We start from the raw sequence: 15,930 nt of genomic DNA on the forward strand, positions 1-15,930 counted from the left end.
TCTCTGAACTGTTCCGCAACTGTATCATCGGAGTCTGGGGGTCGGTAGAAGGAGCCAATTATTAACTTAATTCGGTTGTTAAGTATAACCTCCACCCATACCAATTCGCACGGAGTATCTACTTCGACTTCACTACAAGATAAACCACTACTGACAGACACAAACACTCCACCACCAATTCTGCCTAATCTATCTTCCCTGAACACCGTCTTAGACTTCGTAAAAATTTCTGCAGAACTTATTTCAGGCTTTAGCCAGCTTTCTGTACCTATAACGATATCAGCTTCTGTGCTTTCTATTAGCGCTTGAAGCTCAGGGACTTTTCCAGCGCAACTACAACAATTTACAACTATAATCCCGACTGTTCCTTGATCCAAGCACGACCTGTAATTGCCAAGCACCCTTTGACATTACAGCCCATCCCGCACTTTCCCGAGGCCTTCTAACCTAAAAAACCGCCCAGTCCACGCCACACAGCCTCCGCTACCCGTGTAGCCGCCAGCTGAGTGTAGTGAACTCCTGACCTATTCAGCGGAACCCGAAACCCCACCACCCTAGGGCGCAAGTCAAGGAATCTGCAGCCAATACGGTCGCAAAACCGTCTGAGCCTCTGATTCAGACCCTCCACCCGGCTCTACACCAAAGGTCCGCAGTCGGTTCTGTCAACGATGCTGCAGATGGTGAGCTCTGCCTTCATCTCGTAAGCAAGAGCGGCAGCCTTGACCAAATCAGATAGCCGCTGGAATCCAGAGAGAATTTCCTCAGATCCAAAGCGACACACGTCATTAGTGCCGACATGTGCCACCACCTGCAGCTGGCTGCACCCTGTGCTCTTCATGGCATCCGGAAGGACCCTTTCCACATCAGGAATGACTCCTCCCGGGATGCACACGGAGTGCACACTGGATTTCTTCACCCCCCCCCCCCCCCCCCCCCCCCTAGGCCGCCGTATCCCTAAGGGGCCCCATTACGCGCCTAACATTGGAGCTCCCAACTACCAGTAAGCCCACCCTCTGCGATTACCCGGACCTTGAAGGCTGAGAATGATCCTCTGAAACAGGGCAGGCAGCTGCATCTGGCTCAGCCAGAGACAGTGCCTGAAACCTGTTTGTCAGACGCACCGGGGAGGCTTTCTGATCAGCCTCCGGGGACGCCTTTCGCTGCCTGCCACGCCTTGGAACGACCTCCCAATCAACCACAGGCGAGGGCTCAGCCCCACTGATGGCAGCAACCGGGGCAACCACAGCGGCAGGCCGATCCGGGGACAGACGGGACGAGGTTGACAACCCCGTGATACCCAAGTCCGGCTCCCCACAGTGGTGCCCATTGGCAACAGCCTCAAGCTGCACGACCGAAGTCAGCGCCGATTGCAGCTGTGAGCAAAGGGATACCAAGTCAGCCCTCATCCGATCACAGAAATCGCAGTCCCTGACCATTCCAATCGATGTTGAACAACAGTTGCCGAAACACGAGTCCGTGCAACACGCGATCTAGTGTAACACGCAAAGAATGTATCAACTAACCTGTACAAATGCCTAACGACTGCGCTACAATCTGCTGAATTTACGATTACAGTAACTAAGACTCGAAATTGGACCTCCTATACGAAACTCACACGCAATTTGAATAAGAATCTACGAAGTAAACACTAAAGCGCGATGCTACAACTGTCAAATACTATAATACGCCCGAAATATATGAATTAAACAATGCAAGTACCCAAAAACACGCAAAGAAATTAATTAAACTATATAACAAATAAGTAAGGTAGGGTTATAGGACTTGCTGCTGCAGCTGCTTATCCAACGGCGGCAGGGAGCACACTGACTGACCAACCGGCGTCCTCTTGGGTAAAATATTCCGGAGATAAAATAGTCCGCCATTCGGATCTCCGGGCGGGGACTACTCAAGAGGACGTCGTTATCAGGAAAAAGGAAACTGGCATTCTACGGATCGGAGCGTGGAATGTCAGATCCCTTAATCGGGCAGGTAGGTTAGAAAATTTAAAAAGGGAAACGGATAAGTTAAAGTTAGATATAGTGGGAATAAGTGAAGTTCGGTGGCAGGAGGAACAAGACTTCTGGTCAGATGACTACAGTATTATAAACACAAATTCAAATAGGGGTAATGCAGGAGTAGGTTTAATAATGGATAGGAAAATAGGAATGCGGGTAAGCTACTACAAACAGCATAGTGAACGCATTATAGTGGCCAAGATAGATATGAAGCCCACACCTACTACAGTAGTACAAGTTTATATGCCAACTAGCTCTGCAGATGACGAAGAAATTGAAGAAATGTATGATCAAATAAAAGAAATTATTCAGATAGTGAAGAGCGACGAAAATTTAAGTCATGGGTGACTGGAATTCGGTAGTAGGAAAAGGGAGACATGGAAACGTAGTAGGTGAATATGGACAGGGGCAAAGAAATGAAAGAGGAAGCCGCCTGGTAGAATTTTGCACAGAGAACAACTTAATCATAGGTAACACTTGGTTGAAGAATCATAAAAGAAGGCTGTATACATGGAAGGAGCCTGGAGATACTGACAGGTTTCAGATAGATTATATAATGGTAAGACAGAGATTTAGGAACCAGGTTTTAAATTGTAAAACATTTCCAAGGGCGATGTGGACTCTGACCACAATCTATTGGCAATGACCTGTAGATTAAAACAAGAAACTGCACAAAGGTGGGAATTTAAGCAGAAGGGACCTGGATAAACTAAAAGAATCAGAGGTTGTAGATAGTTTCAGGGAGAGCATAAGGGGGCAATTGACAGGAATGGGGGAAAGAAATACAGTAGGAGACGAATGGGTAGCTATGAAGGATGAAGTAGCCAAGACAGCAGAGGATCAAGAAGGTAAAAAGATGAGGGCTAGTAGAAATCCTTGGGTAACAGAAGAAATATTGAATTTAATTGATGAAAGGAGAAAATATAAAAATGCAGTAAATGAAGCAGACAAAAAGGAATGCAAACGTCTAAAAAATGAGATCGACAGAAAGTGCCAAATGGCTAAGCAGGGATGGCTACAGGACAAATGTAAGGATGTAGAGGCTTATCTCACTAGGGGTAAGATAGATACTGCCTACTGGAGAATTAAAGAGACCTTTGGAGATAAGAGAACCACTTGTATGTACATCAAGAGCTCAGATGGAAACCCAGTTCTAAGCAAAGAAGGGAAAGCAGAAAGGTGGAAGGAGTATACAGAGGGTCTATACAAGGGCGAGGTACTTGATGACAATATTATGGAAATGGAAGAGGATGTAGATGAAGATGAAATGGGAGATACAATACTGCGTGAAGAGTTTGACCGAGCACTGAAAGAGCTGAGTCGAAACAAGGCCCCCGGAGTAAACAACATTCCATTAGAACTACTGACGGTCTTGGGAGAGCCAGTCCTCACAAAACTCTACCATCTGGTGAGCAAGATGTACAAGACAGGCGAAATACCCTCAATTTCAAGAAGAATATAATAATTCCAATCCCAAAGAAAGCAGGTGTTGACAGATGTGAAAATTACCGAACTATCAGTTTAATAAGCCACAGCTAAAAGATAATAATGCGAATTATTTACAGATGAATGGAAAAACTAGTAGAAGCCGATCTCGGGGAAGATCAGTTTGGATTCCGTAGAAAAGTTGGAACACGTGAGGCAATACTGACCCTACGACTTATCTTAGAAGCTAGTTTAAGGAAGGGCAAACCTACGTTTCTAGCATTTGTAGACTTAGAGAAAGCTTTTGACAATGTTGACTGGAATACTCTCTTTCAAATTCTGAAGGTGTCAGTGGTAAAATACAGGGAGCGAAAGGCTATTTACAATTTGTACAGAAACCGGATGGCAGTTATAACAGTCGATGGGCATGAAAGGGAAGCAGTGGTTGGGAGAGGAGTGAGACAGGGTTGTAGCCTCTCCCCGATGTTATTCAATCTGTATATTGAGCAAGCAGTGAAGGAAACAAAAGAAAAATTCGGAGTAGGTATTAAAATCGATGGGGAAGAAATGAAAACTTTGAGGTTCGCCGATGACATTGTAATTCTGTCAGAGACAGCAAAGGACTTGGAAGAGCAGTTGAACATAATGGATAGTGTCTTGAAAGGAGGATAGAAGATGAACATCAACAAAAGCAAAACGAGGATAATGGAATGTAGTCGAATTAAGTTGGGTGATGCTGAGGGAATTAGATTAGGAAGTGAGACAATTAAAGTAGTAAAGGAGTTTTGCTATTTGGGGAGCTAAATAACTGATGATGGTCGAAGTAGAGAGGATATAAAATGTAGACTGGCAATGGCAAGGAAAGCGTTTCTGAAGAAGAGAAATTTGTTAACATCGAGTATTGATTTAAGTGTCAGGAAGTCATTTCTGAAAGTATTTGTATGGAGTGTAGCCATGTATGGAAGTGAAACATGGACGATAAATAGTTTGGACAAGAAGAGACTAGGAGCTTTTGAAATGTAGTGCTACTGAAGAATGCTGAAGATTAGATGGGTAGATCACATAAGTAATGAGGAAGTATTGAATAGGATTGGGGAGAAGAGAAGTTTGTGGCACAACTTGACCAGAAGAAGGGTTCGGTTGGTAGGACATGTTCTGAGGCATCAAGGGATCACCAATTTAGTATTGGAGGGCACCGTGGAGGGTAAAAATCGTAGAGGGAGAACAAGAGATGACTACACTAAGCAGATTCAGAAGGATGTAGGTTGCAGTAGGTACTGGGAGATGAAGAAGCTTGCACAGGATAGAGTAGCATGGAGAGTAGCATCAAACCAGTCTCAGGACTGAAGACCACAACAACAACAACAAGAAAGTCCAGGAGACTGACGACCTAAGTCCCATAGTGGTTAGAGCTATTTGAACCATTCTTTAAAATATGGGCCGCGCGGGATTAGCCGATCGGTGTCCGACGCTGTAGTCATGGACTTTGCGGCTGGTCCCGGCGGGGGTTCGATTCCTCCGTCGGGCATGGGTGTGTGTGTTTGTTCTTAGGATAATTTAGGTTAAGTAGTGTGTAAGCTTAGGGAGTTAGGGACTGAAGTCCTTAGCAGTTAAGTCTTATAAGTTTTCACACACATTTGAACTTTTTTTTTTTTTTAATGTGGTGTAAACCAGGCCACGGTACCGGCGGAGTCGTACTGGTCATAGGGCTACTGTTTATAACACAATGTAGTACAGTTGCCACAACATATGTTTGTGGTGTAAGGTCGTTAGATTAAGTCTACATATATTTGTCAATTATAAAACTGTGCAGAATGTAGTTAATGAAGAGGTAAAGTTTATAATGGGCTCGCCAACTGTGTAAGTTACTACAGTGGCAACATTAATAAATAAAGACACGAATGAAGCTAAAGTTCAAATTGTCGTCTTAAATAAAAATAGTATCATAGACAAGAAACAGCTTAGGGAACTAAAGAAATAATATGGAGTTGACAGAATAGCTAGAGAAATTTGCGGAAAAGATGGAAACAAAAGACTAAAGTAAGTAATCAGCGACATCTATTGACACCGTCAACAGAATGTAGCATGGGCGAAATGTAGGAGCAACGTAGCTGCCAGAGGGCCTCATGTACTCTACAACACGCCGTTCCTAGAAAAGTATAATGAAGTATTATAACAGTCGTTTAATATGATTTTCTTGTAAATGAAATGTATTTCATAAATAGAAAAGGGAGAATCATACGCGAACAACAACGTAAGTAAATGGAAGAAATATGTGACGCATGCTATGCTACATAACGACAGAGCAAGATATACATTCGAGAAGCGTTCAATAATTAATGTAAAACATCAAATAAAGCACAGTAGGTATTGGGTACAAACTCGCGTTGTCAACTGAGCACTTTTGTTGGCGCCTGCTTTTTGTACTTAAGATGGCGTGAAGCGAGCCTCATCTCCCCGTTAGGCGGGCGTCGGTGGGCGCGCCTCGTGGGAACGTCTGCGTGTGGGGCGCCCCCTGCAATCCGTGCGGGGTCTGCCTGAGCTGGCTGACCGGACCCGAGATTCCTCAGCTGCCGCACATCACGCGACACGTGGCGGCACAGCGGGCGGCATTCCCCACGAGCTGGCCCAGACCCAGACCCAGACCTCCAGCCGCACCCGCTGCCTGGACCTAGGTAGCTGAGGGCAATCTGCTGTTTAAGCCAGGGGTCTCCAAACGTTTTAGTCTGCGGGCCACATTGATTCCTCCACCAAGTCATACGGGCCAAGATCTACCAAGTGGGATTAAAGAAGCCTAGCACTCCATCATCACCGTAATGTAAGGCTAAAGGAAAGATGAAATTGCAAAAATCTAAGGTTGTGGGAATAGCTAGCACTGAAACTAACTACGATTTTTATTTATTTACATAATTTTGATTGGTGGACGTACCTGACCGAATTTCTGGCACATTTTATTCTGGCGAATTTCACCGACACGAAAGTATGTCACTCCACATTCTTCAAGAAAGCGTCCTGCAAAGTTAACGAAATCTCAAACTCATTTATAGCAACAGCATTACTACAAGGCGTAACAGAGGTAGAGTATGACAACGCATTGTTATTTCAAGCGGCGCAACAATAAGTTTAGTTATGTAGTCTTCTAGCGAGTAGCGGAGCCAGAGCATATATTTGATAGTTCTGTTGCGTGAATGTGTCTAGGTTGCGAGTGTCTCACGAGTTTTTTAGTGTCTTATGCGCTTTACTAGTAGGTGAAGAGACAAGGAAAATCTGAACATCGAAATACGTCAAGAAAGTGAAACCTTGCTTAAGAAGCATCTTCCATAATGATTGATTACTAAGGATAGTCGTCGAAGTGGCGTCCATTTGAAAGACTTGCACCAGACTCGCGAGTAGAATAAAATGAAAAGAAATTTTTACTAAGAATGTTTTCGCCAAACTAGTCTGTTAACCTTTTTTATTTTTCATTATCGCACGGAGAATGGTCTGCTGTTTATTGTGGATAGCCACAAGTTTAACCATGACCTTCCACTTTGTAAAGATAGAGCTCCGACAATGTCGCGGTGTACTGGTCACGATAGGCCTCGAAACTCAATTGCTGACAGTATACGCACCACATCAAATATTTGGCGGGCCGGATACCAGGGATGTCCCGCCAGCTAACGTGGCCGGTTTGCCCGCCCTCGCTGGCCGGTTTCGGCCCACGGGCCGTAGTTTGGAGACCCCTGGTTTAAAACATCTCCTGGAACTGAGCGTTGTTGATCTGGAGACGGAGACGCGAGAATACCAGTTTTATAGTGTGTTCCAAGAAAGGTGATAGAAAGTAAGCGATCGTGGTGAAAAAAACGACAAAATGCAAGAACATGAACCTTACTGTACTAAATACATATATGAATGATATTTAATGTACAAGATGCTGGAAATGTCCGCTGTCCCCGACTACAGTGGTACACAACCGATTTCGAATCTGTTATGACACGCTGGAGTGTGACCGACTCACACACTTCCGATGGCCGATTTCAGATCCTCCAGTGACTTGGTGGGGGGGGGGGGGGGGGGTTCTATAGTTCTGTCCTATCATCTGGAGTGCCCCAGGGAAGTGTGGTAGGTCCGCTGTTGTTTTCTATCTACATAAAAGATCTATTGGATAGGGTGGATAGCAATGTGCGGCTGTTTGCTGATGATGCTGTGGTGTACGGGAAGGTGTCGTCGTTGAGTGACTGTAGGAGGATACAAGATGACTTGGGCAGGATTTGTCATTGGTGTAAAGAATGGCAGGTAACTCTAAATACAGACAAATGTAAATTAACGTAGATGAATAAGAAAAAGAATCCTGTTATGTTTGGATACTCCATTAGTAGTGTAGCGCTTGACACAGTCACGTCGATCAAATACTTGGGCGTTACATAGCAGGGCGATATGGAGTGGGACACGCATGTAATGGCACTTGTGGGGAAGGCGGATAGTCGTCTTCGGTTCATTGGTAGAAGTTTGGTAAGATGTGGTTCATCTGTAAAGGAGACTGCTTGTAAAACACTAATACGACCTATTCTTGAGTACTGCTCGAGCGTTTGGAATCCCTATCAGGTCGGATTGAGGGAGGACATGGAAGCAATTCAGAGGCGGGCTGCTAGATTTGTTTCTGGTAGGTTTGATCGTCACGCGAGTGTTACGGAAATGCTTCAGGAACTCGGGTGGGAGTCTCTAGAGGAAAAGAGGCGTTCTTTTCGTGAATCGCTATTGAGGAAATTTAGAGAACCAGCATTTGAGGCTCATTGCAGTACAATTTCACTGCAACCAACTTAAATTTCGCTGAAAGACTACAAATATAACATAAGAGAGATTAGGGCTCGTAAGGAGACATACAGGCAGTCATTTTTCCCTCGTTCTGTTTGGGAGTGGAACAGGGAGAGAAGATGGTAGTTGTGGTACGAGGTACCCTCGCCACGCACCGTATGGTCGATTGCGGAGTATGTATGTAGACGTAGATGTAGATGTGGAAGTCACACGGACTGAGATCAAGACTCTATCCTGGCCGGCCACAGTGACCGTGCGATTCCAGGCGCTACAGTCTGGAACTGAGCTACCGCTACGGTCGCAGGTTCGAATCCTGCCTCGGGCATATATGTGTGTTATGTCCTTAGGTTAGTTAGGTTTCATTAGTTCTACGTTCTAGGTGACTGATGACCTCAGAAGTTAAGTCGCATAGTGCTCAGAGCCATTTGAACTCTATCCTGTGGCCCGTAAATTTCTTTGCATCCAGTGAGATCAGACGCTTACGAAATGTCATTTCAAGCCACGTGAAGAGGTAGCAGTTCAGTGGGACCAGCCCCATACTGCATGAACTGGTACCAGAGGGTCATAGTGAGACAACCCGCTCCAGCAAATCTCAGTACACCACTCCTGTGACCATACTGTAAACTAATAATCGAACGAACGATCCACTCTTCGACAATGTAGCACACCTCCACAACGTGACCCTATGTGGTTGCAGAGGCGAGACGACCCGTAGATGAGGATTTTCCTTACCCCAATGGCGACAGTTTCGTTTGTTCACGTAATCATTCATCTGAAAGTGGATCTCAACACTGAACTATATGTTATGTTCGGTAATTGCACCATTTTCAAATTCCTAGATCATGTAGTTTGCGAAATCTTTCTTCCTCATTGAGTGGCTGCCACATTTGGATGTTGAAGGGATGCAACTCCACTAGGCGTCCTTCTTTTTCTGAACTCTGACAGACATGCCCGTCGAACTGTGTCTTACTGCGACTATTCTCATAAAATGTTCTGACGAAGGATAATCATTTTTACAAGGTCAGTTGTTCCATATTGCTTCTTCTTTATTTCCGGTAATCAGGCATCCACCTGAAATGTCAATGTACGTGCTATTAAAATGTGGAAGAATTGTACTTATATCAATACATGTGCAATCGGGGCGTTAACATACTTTCTATCTTGTTTTTTTGGACCACCCTGTATAAGTTACTTCTAGAGAGGATAATAAAAAATGCGGGAATGCAGAAAGAAGTCTGGGTCGAGAATATTCGTCTTGTGCTAGAAGGCCACATTTTTCCCCAGATTTGATAATTTTAGAATTCAATATTGTCATTACCCTGTCTTAGTCTGTCACCACTGATTAATTATTTTATCCTTTAACTATCATTTGATATCGGATGTAGATTTAGTGTACTCAGTTTGTGTTTACTTTCCTTTTTTAAGTCCCAAGAAACTATATAAATTATATTCTATAAAACACACATTGTTAATGTTTATCAGATATTCACCTGCTCCTTTCTTGGCACGAATTTCAAATTTTGCAATCAGAGCGGGCTTTCTTGACTGGAGGGGGTGGTGAAGGGGTCTTTGTGTGTGTGTGTCTGTGTGCTTTACTAGAGCTTCAGGTAGTTCTTTAAAGATATTAGCATTCCATCTCAAAGTGTTTTGTATTCATTCATTACTTCCCTTCCTTCTCCAATAAATTTTTATATATTTATTATTTTCATATAATTTATAATTTCAAAAAACTATCGTTAAAGAACAGATAACAAATATTGTTGGCAGCAGAATATAAAGTAGTGACAATACTACAACCTAACATTAGATAAATGGGAAAAAATAGTTTCGTTTATGGCCTAATATTTTGTAAATATACATACATAAAAATAAAAATAATATACTGATTACCTGAAGATGACAAACTGAATCAAATATCACTTCTACTGAACATGTTAAACAGCAACAGCAGCTTCAGTATGTGATGAAAATAAACCTTCTATGTTAATTTTATAAAAGTAAACACCGTAATCTCAATAATGTATACGGTTCCAACCGAAAATTCATTATATGCGTGTTGACAGAAAACAAATGAACCACTAACAATGGTAAAACATTTCATTAACTTATTTGGATGATAAACAAGAACATTATGTGTTTGCTCAAGGCAGAACCGTATTTCCATCACTGTATACTAGTTGACAATGTCTGCAGATAACAGTTTCCAAGAACACAGGTATTGCTTTAATAATTCTTAAGAACTGAGTCACACCCGATTATGCCAACAATAAAATCTTCTTACACGCATCAAAAAAAATGTTTTGCGTCACTTCGGTTCTGAGAGTTCCAGAATCTGTACGGAAAATTGGAATAGAGATCAACATAAACATCATTTCCGCCCTTTTGATTGCTAACGAAAACCACGCATTGCATGTTGTTGCTCCATACAGCGAGACCTTCAGAGGTGGTGGTTAAGGTTGCTGTACACACCGGTACCTCTAATACCCAGTAGCACTTCCACTTGCATTGATGTATGCCTGTAATCGTCGTGATATACTATCCACGAGTTCATCAAGGCACAGTTGGTCTAGATTGCCCCACTCCTCAACGGCGATTCGGCGTAAATCCCTCAGTGTGGTTGGCTGGTCGCGTCGTCCATAAACAGCCATTTTCAATCTATCCCAGGCATGTTGCATAGGATTCATATCTGGAGAACATGCTGGCAATTCTAGCCGAGCGATGTCGTTATCCTAAAGGAAGTCAGTCATAAGATGTGCACGGCGGCGGCCCAAATTGTTGTCAATGAAGATAAGTGCCTAGCCAATATGCTGCCGATATAGTTGCACAATCGGTCGGAGGATGGTATTGACGTATCGTACAGCCGTTACGGCGCTTTCCGCGACGACCAGCTTCCTACGTCGGCCCCACATAATGACGCCCAAAAACAGCAGGGAACCTCCGCCTTGCTGCACTCGCTGGACCGCGTGTCTCCGACGATTGTTTGGTTGAAGGCATAAGCGACGCTCATTGGTGAAGAGAACCTGATGACAATTCCGAACGGTCCATTCGGCATGTCGTTGGCCCCATCTGTACAGCACTGCATGCTGTCGTGGTTACAAAGAGGGACCTCTCCATGAATGTCGGGAGTGAAGTTGTGCATCATGCAGCCTATAGCGCACAGTTTTGAGTCGTAACATCACGTCCTGTGGCTGCGCACGAAAAGCATTATTCAACATGGTGGAGGTACTGTTAGGATTCCTCCGAGCCATAATCCTCAGGTAACGGTCATTCACTGCAGTAGTAGCCCTTAGGTGGCCTGGGTGAGGCATGTCATCGACAGTTCCTGCCTCTCTATATCTCGTCCATGTCCGAACAACATCGCTTTGGTTCACTCCGAGACGCCTGTACACTTCCCTCGTTGAGAGCCCTTCGTGGCACAAAATACAATGCTGACGCGATCGAACAGCGGTATTGACCGTCTACGCAAGGTTGAGTTACAGACTACACGAGCCGTGTACGTCCTTCCTGGTGGAATGACTGTAACTGTTCGGCTGTCGGATCCCCTCCGACTACTAGGAACTGCACATGCATTGTTATCTACGTCTTTTGGCGGGTTTAGTGACATCTGTGAACAGTCAAAGGGACTGTGTCTGTGATGCACTATCCACAGTCAAAGTGTATCTTCCGGAGTTCTGGGAACCGGGCAGATGCAAAACACTTTTTGATGTGTGTATTACCTAAACATTTTCGACAAAATGATTGAGCCGTGTTTTGTGCAGTTCTTAGTCTCCAGATGTCCTTAATACAGCCGTACAGCTTGTCATGGGTTTTCTCTTCGTCCTTGTCCTCACATGAATGTGCATCTCTTGCAGACATAGCACAGATCACCATACATGACATTTAAATGAACATTATTCACAAGTTAAAAACTTCAACACAGGACGATTGTTCTACAATATGTTACAAGGTTTTTCTGAATTAATTTCAGTTACACTGAAAATGGAACAATAATTACCTGGAACTTGGATCAAAAACCAACTTGTTGGGTAGCAGCATGATTTAATATTACATATCCCTTACTGTCGAAATATTCATACACGTACAGATAGTAAATATCCTTTGTTGAACTAACTATTCTAGGGTTGTCAACGCTTATAGTGTTTCATAAGGACAGAAACGTTATATTAACAGATAAATTTTACTTGTATTGTGATGGCTGTCTCGTTGTCCATGGCATGGGTTCCTTTTTATGGTTTCTAAATAATAGACCAAAAGTATTTTGTTTCATTAAAAACCACTTGAATACTATTGCTTTTTGACATCATCGGTATTGATTCAAAAATTACTGAGACTTCCTACAACACCACTTATTAAGTAAATGCATTGTGCTACATTTAAACACCACACAAAGAACTTGATATCTACATTGAGCAATCTCAACGACAACTGAAACTATTATGCAGCGTGTGAGGCCAAAATTACTTCAAGTTAGGCTGACATTTATACAGAATCGAACATTTCAATTGAAGTAGAGAAGTTCTGAGAAGCAAGCTTCATTAAATAGTGAAAATTTTATTTCCTTACACAAAATTTCCCCAGCAGCATGTAAAGAAAACCGAGTTTATTCAAACAAAGAACTGGGCTGACGTTTGAGCTCTATGTAGCTAAATGGATCCTTCGTAGTCCACGAGACAGCTATGTAAGTTGCTGTGAGTACGAATCACCACTGTGTATAAGAATCGTTTCTGATAATGCAGAACTTCTTATCCAGATTCAACAAGACTTCTTAGAGCCCTTGAGAGATATATCAACATACAGTACTATCCTGAAGGATATCCTTGTTAGTCCCATAGCCCCATTCAGCCTTCATTAGCCAAGTGAAAAATTGAGGACAGAGTTAACCAAGAGGATAACATATCACCAAAACTTTTCTCAGAAGTCCTAGGGGAATTTAAGAGCTTTTGTAACTGAAGAAGAAATGTATATTAAGGGATCACGCATCTCTAAATTATATTCATTTTGTGGATGGCACTGTACCGTTTCCCTGTGTTGTCTATTTACCACAAAGAGAAACGCAAAAACTAAACAGAAAAAAATTGAAGCATAGAAAGAAATAACTCATTTGTAGTCCATGCTATCGCTCAGCACAAAAATTCTGGGCGACTTTCTCTTAGAAGTGCAAGCGCTTTATCTCTGACCTAGCAGCAAAGTCTTCCTTCTTCACTTTTTTTCAAAGTCCATCCTGGAAACCTCGATAAACTACTACCGGCATTTGATTCGCTACTCTGTGTTGTTTACTCCATCGATCAAGTATTCTGCTAAGAGATCTAGTTGCACTTTCTCACTGGCCACTTCCAACCATAAAAAACCACCCACATCTTCAGTGTGCCTACATCTCTATATCTTATGAGTCATACCATCATTTTTTATCAGTAACTTGACCACAGTATATTATTGCTTACCCTGCAGGCGATACTACTTCACACTGGCTGACGAGTTGTCTTCTCACTAGTCCCAAAACGCTTTCATACGAACACAACACAAAGCTCCTGAAGGAAACTCTGACCACTGATTTTTCAAACGTATCTTATCACATTGTGAAATTACCGTCGTTTAGGAATGTTGTCCGACTACGAATTGAGACATCCTAATTCCTAGGTTCGATCCCTGCTACTTTATAAATCTGAATAAATATAATCAGCAGTGGCTGCTCCAGGCCTCTTGCTAAGAAGGCACCCTCGTTCCCAAAGCCAACGGTTTTGTAAAAGAGCGGGCAGAGGTTCGGAACATCTTCTTGTTCTTATTACGGATAATTGTTCCCATCGGGTAGAAGAATTAGAAAAAAAACGGGAGGAGGATGGAGATATATTACGTGTATCCACAGGACGTGGGGCTTGATTTTGAAAAAAATGTCATGACGGCCATGGTGACCTTTCGGGTCAAGCGGTGACACCTAATTTTTACAATTCTGGAAAAACGTTATAGTTTAGCTTTTCAAATTACCTAGGTTATGTAATTCTGTATTCAAACAACATGTGGTATAATGATTTGCACTTGGGCAAAATAGCCAACCGCCTAATGGGACAAAGTGGCCAAATGTCCTCTTTGCCAGGGTGTTACAAAAAGGTACTGCCAAACTTTCAGGAAACATTCCTCACACACAAATAAAGAAAAGATGTTATGTGGATATGTTTCCGGAAACGCTTAATTTCCATGTCAGAGCTTATTTTAGTTTCGTCAGTATGTACTGTACTTCCTCGATTCACAGCCAGTTGGCCCTATTGAAGAAAGGTAATGTTGACTTCGGTGCTTGTGCTGACATGCGACTATTCGCTCTACAGTACTAGCATCAAGCACATCAGTACGTAGCATTAACAGGTAAGTGTTCATCACGAACGTGGTTTTGCAGTCAGTGCAATGTTTACAAATGCAGAGTTGGCAGATGCCCATTTGATATATGGATTAGCACCGGGCAATAGCCGTGGCGCGGTACGTTTGTATCGAGACATATTTCCAGAACGAAGGTGTCGAAGCAATTGATCGGCGTCTTAGGGAGCACGGAACATTCCAGCCTACGACTCGCGACTGGGGAAGACCTAGAACGACGAGGACACCAGCAATGGACGAGGCAATTCTTCGTGCAGTTGACGATAACCCTAATGTCAGCGTCAGAGAAGTTGCTGCTGTACAAGGTAACGTTGACACGTCACTGTATGGAGAGTGCTACGGGAGAACCAGTTGTTTCCGTACCATGTACAGCGTGTGCAGGCACTATCAGCAGCTGATTGGCCTCCACGGGTACACTTCTGCGAATGGTTCATCCAACAATGTGTCAATCCTCATTTCAGTGCAAATATTCTCTTTACTGATGAGGCTTCATTCCAATGTGATCAAATTGTTAATTTTCACAATCAACTTGTGTGGGCTGACGAGAATCCGCACGCAACTGTGCAATCACTTCATCAACACAGATTTTCTGTGAACGTTTGGGCAGGCAATGTTGATGATGTCTTGATTGGGACCCATGTTCTTCCACCCTCGCTCATTAGAGCACGTTGTCATGATTTCATACGGGATACTCTACCTGTGCTGCTAGAACATTTGCCTTTACAAGTACGACATAACATGTGGTTCATACACGATGGAGCTCCTACACATTTCAGTCGAAGTGTTCGTACATTCTCAATAACATATTCGGTGACCGATGGATTGGTAGAGGCGGACCAATTCCATGGCCTCCACTCTCTCCTGACCGCAACCCTCTTGACTTTCATTTATGGGGGCATTTGAAAGCTCTTTTCTACGCGACCCCGGTACCAAATGTAGAGACTCTTCGTGCTCGTATTGTGGACGGCTGGGATACAATATGCCATTCTCCAGGGTTTCATCAGTGCATCAGGGATTCCATGCGACGGAGGGTGGATGCATGTATCCTCGCTAACGGAGGACATTTTGAACATTTCCTGTAACAAAGTGTTTGAAGTCACGCTGGTACGTTCTGTTGCTGTGCGTTTCCATTCCATGATTAATGTGTTTTGAAGAGAAGTAATAAAATGAGCTCTAACATCGAAAGTAGGCGGTTCCGGACACATGTCCACATAACATATTTTCTTTCTTTGTGTGTGAGGAATGTTTCCTGAAAGTTTGGCCGTACCTTTTTGTAACACCATGTATTTTTTAATGTACTTACCTTGTTTCAAGACAACGCAATTAGCGA

This window comes from Schistocerca gregaria, chromosome 7 (genome assembly GCF_023897955.1).
Source record: "Schistocerca gregaria isolate iqSchGreg1 chromosome 7, iqSchGreg1.2, whole genome shotgun sequence".
NCBI lineage: Eukaryota > Metazoa > Arthropoda > Insecta > Orthoptera > Acrididae > Schistocerca > Schistocerca gregaria.